At 37.4% G+C, this 9,881-nt stretch overlaps 1 pseudogene; it reads left to right on the top strand.

Moving 5' to 3' along the window:
• The first annotated feature begins 560 nt into the window (after positions 1-560).
• Positions 561-900, top strand: LOC112826338 (ATPase inhibitor, mitochondrial pseudogene; annotated as a pseudogene).
• The last annotated feature ends 8,981 nt before the right edge of the window (positions 901-9,881 follow it).

The raw sequence follows: 9,881 nt of genomic DNA, 5'->3' as shown, positions 1-9,881 counted from the left end.
ACTTTTTGTCCCCCTGGTTCTGTAAGGCTGGAAAAAAGCCCTCCTCTTTTTAGGATTGAGTGCTTGGGACAACAAAAGTGATCTCAAAATGACAGGCTCATTTCTCTGGATTTCCCACCTCTTTGAGAACTTGGGAATTCATTGTTTATTAACACTTTGATGGCTTCAGTCTAATTAAAATATATTCACGCACATGTAAGATAAATATCTATCATCTATCTGTCTCTCACCTTCAAAAGAAAGGTTGTTCTCCATTAACTAGTTCTCCATTCCTGGTGGTAGAAGTCTGAGAGTCAAGGATCACAGCGGGAGTGGTGAGACCTCAGGTCCTTGATCTGGAAGCTGGAGTGACTTCAGAGATTTCTAAGTTGAGACAGGTTGAGGATTAGACTCTTGAACTATATCTTGCCTTGTTCTGGATTGGTGTGGGAACTGGACAGACCTGAAATTGCACAAGAAGGGTGTTACCCGACCCATCTGGGGGGAAGAGTGCGGATTGGGCAAGTCTGTGTCTAGGACCTAGGTCAAGGCGCGGGGTGGGGGGGGGGGGTGACTGGAGAAGTCCTGCTACAACAACAATGGCTGTCACCACGTTGGCCGCCCAGGTGCGGCTGGGCGTGTGGGGCGTTAGGGCCGTACAAGCCCGAGGCTTCAGCTCTGAACGGTCAGACTCCAGCGCGCTCGATCCGGGAGGCAGGTGGGGCCTTGGGAAAGAGAGAGCAAAATGAAGAGGAACGATACTTCCGAGCACGCCCTGAAGAACATCTGGCAACCTTGAAGAAACACCATGAAGAGGAAATCACCCATCATATAAAGGAAATTGAACGGCTGCAGAAAGGGGGGTGGAGGGGGCGGAGGTTACTCAAGGCAAATTTAAGACAAATTCTCCCTTTTGGATAATTTGATAAGAGACTGGTCCTGGCATTTAGTAAATTTGACAATCAGGAATTTCATAGAAATGTTTTCATGATATTTTTCCAATTTCAAGGGAGTTGAAAAACTAGGTGAAGACAATCATCATTGGGATGCTTTGGATAAAATTTATCCTGAGTAAAAGCTATAATATCTTAAGACTGTCACGATTTCTTTTCTTCTAGTACCTTTATCCATCCATCCATCTAAATATTCACGATGAATAATCCATGTGTTGTGAGGAAGTCAAGTATTTATAAAAAAAAAAGCAATATTGTTACTTAGATATATTTAATCTTTTATATGCAAGCAAGTAAATAAACAATTAAATTAATCTTTCATAAAAATTTGGAGGATAAATAAGATATCATTTTTATTATATATACCTATATGTGCGGATTTAATATTGCATATTGCTGTAATGTGTCATATTTTCAAAGCTGTAATGTTAACCACCATCTTATGTCACGAACCAAGTGACCTGATCTTTGGTGGTCCTCATTTACCAACAAGAAATATCCTGAGGAAATGTTTCATCTCTTTTGTTCACCCCAGGGTGGCTTCAGTATTGTTACCAAATATTTTATATATATTTTTTTCATGACAGTGTTTTTGTTTTGTTTTGTTTTTTGGTGTAAAATTAGCTAGAGCACATGATATTTTAAGGAGCTTTGTTTTCAAGGGGAATGTCTTTTCCTGAAAATGTTTACCACTGGAGGCATCAACAGTGTGTTTGGTTTAAAATTAGCTCTAAAAACACATATTTAAGTTATTTAATCTGAAGTATACAAATGCAAATGTATTTGCCTGAAAAACAAAAATGCCCTCTTTCCTTTGGAATTCCAGACATAGCACAGCTTCTGGGAAGTCAAGAGAAAATCAAATCTGAGAACAATGCTGTCCCTACCTTTACTCCAGGGAAAAGCTGAATTTGCTGTAGGGATAAGAAGCAAAGGCAAAAATGTCATTGTCTTAGTAACATTTTCACCAAATTGTGTAAATATAATTTCCTAAAAATTTCTTAAAATATTTCTAATGCCTAATTGAACAATAACAACCATTTTCCAGCCCCCAACTTTTAAATTAATTTCTATAAGTATCAATTTACTTAGAGCCTAGCCCGTTAGCAACGATGATTGATTCAGCAACAAGCATTTTGAGTTGAAAAACTCAGTTGTACTTCAACATGTAACAGCTTTAAATTTTAGGTGCAGACACTGATGAAGGTCAAAAAGTTAGTGATTCATTTCCTGCCCTTGTCATTATGCTGTTTCTTACAATAGATTTCTGGAAGTGACTGACAGAAAATAATAATGCAAAGGTCTCGTTTGTGGCATGAGCAAATATAATGTGGGCCCAATACCACGAAATGTTTTGATTATTAGAAATTCTCATAGCATATGAGTGAGAGGACCAAAATATACAGGATTTTATCTTCCCAGTCACAAATCGGGGGACTGTCGGGGGACAGGGGTAACATAAACATATAAAATCTGGAAGGGGATAAGATAAACATATAAAGTCTGGTCATGTACCTTTGCATCCATACATGTGTGTGAATATTCTTTGATATTTAGCATTATATTGGCTTCAGCTTGGTCTTACAATATAGCTTCTGTTCTCTTAAGTGACCTTTATTTTTTTTAAAAACACATTACAATAGACTTTCCCTTCTGTGGCTAGTATTTGCTATTAAATTGTTGGACTGAGATCTATCTTGGAGCAATGAGATACCAATGCTCCAAGAGATGTGGGCTACATATTTATCAAGGCCCTGAAAACTGACTTGTACACGGCAGGTCAATTTTCCAATACCTTTCTGATAACAACCCCTGGACTAGAAACAGGAGAGAAGTATGTCCCTTTTCAAGGTATGTGGCGTGGAAAAGAGAAAAGAGTACAAACTTCGGCAGCTCTGAATCCTGGTCATTTACTTAGCTGAGAAGCTTCATGTGAACCATTTTACCTCCATATGTCTCTTGGGTAAAAGGGAAAATAAGACCAGTGCCTCCTTTGGGGCACCTGGGTGGCACAGTTGATTTAAGTGTCTAACTCTTGACTTTGGCTCAGGTCATGAGCTCAGGCTCAAGAGATCAGTCCTCACCTCAGGCTCCACGCATGGTGGATGGCATGGTGGGTCGCAAGGTGGGACACATAGCAGGCAGCCTACTTAAGATTCTCTCTCTCTCCCTCTGCCCCTCCCCCCACACCATGCACCGGTGCACATACAGCTCTCTCTCTGTTTAAAAAAAAGAAGAAAAAGACCAGTGCTTCCATTGAAAAGTTTAAATTCTATGGTGCCTGGAATAAAATGACTGTCTAGGAAATACCAGAGATCATTCTTATTAATACATTTTCTAATACTTTTTAGCCTGCATGATGGAGTCTCTTTAGCAAGAGTTTGCTTGCTTGATGTATTTATGAATTTATTGATAGCTAAATAGGTGCAATCATTGGTATTGGCTGCTGTGCTCGCTTGCCTTCTTTTGATGAAGAACTATATGATAATCGTGAAATGAGCAAGACTGACCACCTCGGTGATTGTTCCACTGGCCTTCAAAGATGTGGTCAAGGTCTTTATGACCAACTCAACAATAACCAATTGAAAACCTATCAAGAAAAGAAAAAGCAGTGAAAAGTAGTTATATAGATAACATATTTAGCATCAGTTACAAAGCTACATAGATTCAGATGCCTTGTTAACTTTAGCAAGTCCTTAAAATGTACTATCATGCATGAAGTGTTCTCCCAATAAGCTACTTTTGTTTTGTTTTGTTTTTAAAGATTGATTTATTTATTTGACAGAGAGAGACACAGCGAGAGGAGGAACACAAGCAGGGGGAGTGGGAGAGGGAGAAGCAGGCTTCCCGCTGAGCAGGGAGCCCGATGCGGGACTCGATCCCAGGACCCCAGGATCATGACCTGAACTGAAAGCAGACGCTTAACGACTGAGTCACCCAGGTGCCCCAATAAGCTACATTTGGAGAGGAATATATAAATAACTGGAGCACAGTGGTATTAGTTCCAATTTTTACTTCAAAATACTTCTTTTTAATTTTATATTTGATATTATTAAACATCTGTGACATGGCACCACAAATTAGTATAAATGATTTCTTCATTCTTTGGATGTTTGTTCTCAGGAAGACAATAGTGTTGTGATGGAGAAATGGTTTCAGATAGATACTTCCACGATGGTGAACATAGACCATCCACATTAGGGCATATCTGGGACCTAAATCATGTCAGAAATTTTAATAGTTTGTAACTTACTAACTTTTGAAAAGTACATACAAAAAGCTATTTTTAAAAATCCAGCATTTATTGATTAATCTGGTATGTGCCAAAACAGAGCTGTTAGCAAGTCTGAGCTGTTCTCAGAAATAATGAGACCTTGCTAAATACATGCAGTGCCTCAAGTTTGAGGAGTTTAACGTGCACAGCTGGGTCTTATTATTGGTGCCAGTTGAATTTGTAGCACTATCTATTTTATGACACTTCCACACCTCCTTTTACCTTATAAGGTAAAGACCCAAACTAAATATGTATCATACATAGGCCTATATTTAGCAGCAAAATAATGGTTTTTGTACGCCAAAGAGAAACAGAAATTCTGTCTCCAGATGCTGTTTTTGACAAGCAGCATCTAAATAGTTGCTGCCCAATGTCATGATAGTTGTTGACTAATTCCAGTCTGTTTTCTTAAAGCCATTATGTAAAGCCAGATTTCTGTTTTTTAATGCGACATCTAAAATACTTACATGCACAATTGAGCCTAAAATAAAATGAAACTTTAAGTACTATAAGGACATTGATGAAGTGGCTAATTTTATTAGACTTTATCGTTAAAGTCTTGACCCCAAATCTGACTCTTCTCAGAGTGCTGAGGAATTTCTCAAAGTTTACATAGCAAGGCATATTCTTAAAAACCCCAAAACTTTTAATCAACCTGAGTATAATTGATATTCTTGCAGAAGCTTTCTGACCCATAGATGTTTCTTCCTCTCTGGGAACTGTCTTGAACATGTGGGGTTAGATCCTCCAAATATCCATTTTGTACCATGTGACCCTGCCTTGGTAGCCATCGCTGATTGATGGGGAGGTACCAGACCTAAGCTGTCCTACCAATGCCTTCTCAAGGTTTTGTTGTTTTCTTTGTCGTGGTGATTGTTGTTTTAAGTAGATCAGGGAAATAATTTTTCATAGGAGATCTTGGTGGCCTCCATTAAATGACAGGAGTGAGTGTACAATTAGGACAATGTAGCCAACTAGCCGAGGGGGGTAGGGAAGAGCTTTTTTAACTTTGAGTTTCTCCATCTGGTTTTTTTGAAGCCTAGCTCTAGCCCTCCCTTTCCTTAGGGCTGGCATAGTGGAGTATTTTTTACAAAATCAGTTTTGTACAAAGTTACAAAACAACAAAATTAGTTTCAGCATGGCATCTTTTAGCAAATATAGTAGTCAAAATAGTTATGACTGATACAAAATCCATCAGTAAGAACTGTACTAGTGACCCATCTAAAATAAACCCTATTCTAATACTTGTCTCCTCTACCTCTGACTACAATTATACTTTTCTATTTGACTGTCTATCTCACTCCACTAGAATATAAGCCTACACAGATAAGAACTTTTTCTTTCTTGTTCATCATCATATTCATTGTGCCTTAGGCATATGATAGGCTTTCAGGAATATTGGTTAAGTGAATACATTGCCTAAATTTAAAGGTAGTAGCCATTAGTAGATCTCTTTTCTGGGGGTTGGGAGGAGGTGTTTATCTCTGAGAAATATTAGTGAATTACAAAATGAATGTGTGTGCTTGTTTTGATGCTGAGTTACCCTAATTGGGGGTTGGGGGGACATCAGCATGGATGGTGTTTGAATGATAGCTTGGTTACCAGTTTTTAAATTACATCTCATATCTGAGGGAGGAATGGTTTGCTACACTTTTTCTTTGTAATTTGTCCTCTATATAATAATTCTTTTCCTTAGATGCTTAAATTCCTAAAAAAATTCTTGTTGAATTGACTCCAGCTCATATCCTCATTTTGCTCATTCATTTATTTATTCTTTAGAGTGTCTTCTGAGACAATTTTGACTGTCTGTCAGGCCTATAATTATTTATGTTGCTGTTCCTAATTGGATACTACTTCTTTACCTGTTTCCTTTTGCATCTTTCTCTCTGTATCAACTCTAGGTTAGAGTCCATGCCCTGCCATTTGGGGTGATCATTTCTTGTCTTGGAAAACCCAGCTTGCAAGTAGGTTCTACCTGGTCCTAAGTACTTTAGACAATCAAAAAAAACAATAAAGCCAACATAAGTAGTTATGAAGATCTCCAATTATTATAACTACCAAAACCACACCCAGATAGGAGTTTTTGTTTTCATTTATCTTTAATATCATTCTGTTTTCCGAACTTGGACAATGGTTGACTAGCTAATCAATGGATGCAGTCCTCTCAGACCCTTTTCCCCCATCTCCTTCTTTTAACCATGCATCCAGTAGACAAGTGTTAACTATCCACATGCATGGTAGGAATAAGATGAAGAGGCAGGCATGGTTCAGGCCGCTCAGGAGTTCACACTGCAGTCTTATTAATGTGTCCTTGGTTGTGTCTTCATATCTTTGCTAACATTTTATATTGAACCACTTCCCTCTTGGTTAGAAGTTTGTAGACTCCCACAGCCATTAGATCTTATTTATTTCTTAGGTTTGACAAGGATTTTTCTGTCTCTTATTGTTGACTATGGGATTTTGGCCCATGTTAAGTTAGATGATGCTTCTTTCCAGGACTGAATTCTGTGTTACCTCTGATCACTCACTAAAATGTGCTGATGAAAAAGTCAATCTATCTGCAAGATAATCAATTTACATAATGCTAATTATGTTCATATTGGGGAGCATCTTTGTTATATCTTATATTTTAAAATTTTCTTTGGGGGCACCTGGGTGGCTCAGTAGTTAATCATCTGCCTTCAGCTCAGGTCATGATCCCAAGGGTCCTGGGATCGAGCCCTGCATCGGGCTCTCTGCTCTGCAGGAAACCTGCTTCTCCCTCTCCCACTCCCCCTGCTTGTGCTCCCTCTCTCGCTGTGTCTCGCTCTGTCAAATAAATAAATAAAATCTTAAAAAAATTTTTTTTCTTTGGATTTTTTAGATTTTGAAGATTCTCTTTCTTCTTTACTTGTGGTGAAAAACTGTATCCAATCACACATGTGATGCCTTTGATCAAGGTTCACCTTCAAGAGTGAGTGGCTATGTTTAGGGTATTATGAGGGGACAGAGACTTGACTTGCCACAACACTGTAGGACATAAATGATATCTGGAAGATTCTGGCTTTTAAGATGTTAAGAATTCCACTGTGAAGGAAGTCTTGTGAAAATTCCCACAAAGACTTGTATTAAGGAATTTTTAAATAGGAATTTCCCTTATCATTTTAGAATTTTATTTTGAATTCTCAGCTCACACACCAATAGGTTCTGTGACCCACAATACAAGCAGTCTTTTTTTCCTGATACAACAGTAAATTGTCCTCAGCTTATAAAAATTGAAAATAAAATTATTCAGGGACGCCTGGGTGGCTCAGTCGTTAAGCGTCTGCCTTCAGCTCAGGTCATGATCCCAGGGTCCTGGGATCGAGCCCCGCATCGGGCTCCCTGCTCAGCAGGAAGCCTGCTTCTCCCTCTCCCACTCCCCCTGCTTGTGTTCCCTCTCTCGCTGTGTCTCTCTCTGTCAAATAAATAAATAAAATCTTAAAAAAAAAGAAAATAAAATTATTCAAACATGTGAGTGGAGAAAACACAAAATGGCATGGACTATCCTCTTATAAAACAAATATTTAAGGAAATAAGCATGTAGGAAATATTTGGAATCTGTTCACTAATTTCCGTCTTATTAATAACTTAACCATGATCTTATTGCTGTCCATCAGCATGTTTGTTTATTAACTCACCCTGAAACGTGTCTTTGTGCCAAAACTTTGACATGATTAGGATTTACCTCCCGAGTCTTTATAGCAATTTAGCATCAAACTCCCTCTGATAGCTTCTTGGACTGTCTGAGTTATTCAAATGGATAACATTTGTTTGTACTTATGCATATCTGATTTTTAATACTTTCTCGGTATCTTCTCTGTCCCTACTTCTAAGAGCTGCTTTCTCAGTATTTAAGAGCTGAAGGAAAAAAAAAAAAAAAGAGAAAGAAACCATGTGGGGTTTCTTTATCCTGAAAATAGATTATTAGTTATGTCTCCATAAAATGAAGTAATTTCCACATTATTATTAAATAGGAATTAAATATCCTATCATCATCTAAAAATAATCATCTCTAGTTAAATATAATGGTTAGGGTAGCTCGGATCATACAGTAATAGCTCTCTCTAATAAGAGGTATTAGTTCACAAGCTAATTTTTATACAACCGTGTCCTGAAAGATTCAATTGTTTCTTTTATAAAATATAAGACAAAACAGTATCAGTGTCCAATTTTAAAATACAGATGTAACTATCTCGGTGAATTAGATTATCAGAAAAATGTGAAGAGAGAGCCAGTTGAGAACAGGGTAGGAATAGAACCAAAGTTAGGGACAGAAGTGCTGAAGTTTAAATGTTGTCTGTCTCAGAAAAGAAGGCTGAAGAGGGTACAAACATAAGGGGATGAAACCAGGATTTGGGGGACCAAAGATGCTCAAAAATGCAGATGACTCTGCAGTAAAGTGGATATCAGAGACAGTTTGACCTCTTTTCCAATCTTTTCAGTGTCTCTCCCTCTATCCAATTTATCAGGACATACCTATGCACTAACATATGAAAAAGATATGAGAAACACCAGTCTCTCTTGCTTATTTAATAAGGTTTATTATTTAAAATAATAATGATAGAAATAGTTTCCATTTATTGAGTGGCATTTCAATTATGTATCAGTCACTTAATTTCCTCATCTGTATTGCTTTATTAAAATCTTATTTAAAAAACACTGTGAGGTAGATATTTCCCCAGCATTAAAGATGCAGATACTGATGCTCAGAGAAGGTAAGTCTGTGGCCACAGCGCAAGTAAGTGACAGGTTGAGAATCTGAGACCAAATCCATCTGATTCCAATCCCATGCTCTTAACCAAATGTTTTGATCATAGTCACATTGACACTACATGTCAACATCTATTCACAGCTTCCTTGTCTGTCTTCCACTGACATACTTACTGGGAAAGACAACGAATACAATCAAAACGGAATTATTAAGTGAAACTTCCTAATGATCGATTGTTTGCCAAAGTGGTTTTTCTTTCAATCCTTTGTTTAGACAGATCTCAACTTCAATGTTTTAATTACACAAATTTAGAGTTCAATTCAAATCTCTCCAAGATTAAAACAAATGAATAAATCAGGAAGCATAATGACTTTGGGAAAACATCCAGTTGTAATAAATCTGTCATGACCAACTAAAGGATACGTCACATTAAAGAAGCAAACTTTGATGTTTTGCCAAGTATTAAAACATGCAAATTTCTCTTGTACTGCATTATGCATATTTAAGAAATGTTGATGACAGGGCTATTTTAAAGGCTTTGCAATATCCTTTTTTGGAAATATTTGTTTCTGTAGTAATTTCAAAATGCTAGCAACTCATATGCCAATCTTAAAACACTTGTGATATCATGAAAATGTTGAACTTCAAAATTTAACTTGTGGAACATTTATTCTTGTGGACGGAGAACTAGGTTGGAATTCTGACTTGGCACAGCTAACTTGGGTGACCTGCAGCAAGTTTTCTAATCTCTCTGAGCTTTAGTATTATCACTTGTATATTTGTCAAAATAATACCTTCTTCACAAATTTGTTGGAAGGGTCAACGAGGTCATGAATAAAAAGTGTTTTGTACATTGTAGATGCTCCATGATGCTTATCATAAAGAATTGCTCTGCAAATTAAATGAGATAATGATGCTAAAGGATTTGCACGCTGTGATCACT

Source organism: Callorhinus ursinus, unplaced genomic scaffold (assembly GCF_003265705.2).
Source record: "Callorhinus ursinus isolate GAN/ISIS: 27379988/994484 unplaced genomic scaffold, GSC_fseal_2.0 scaffold7, whole genome shotgun sequence".
NCBI lineage: Eukaryota > Metazoa > Chordata > Mammalia > Carnivora > Otariidae > Callorhinus > Callorhinus ursinus.
The sequence above is the reverse complement of the archived record's forward strand: the minus strand, read 5'-3'. Positions and strand labels throughout refer to the sequence as shown.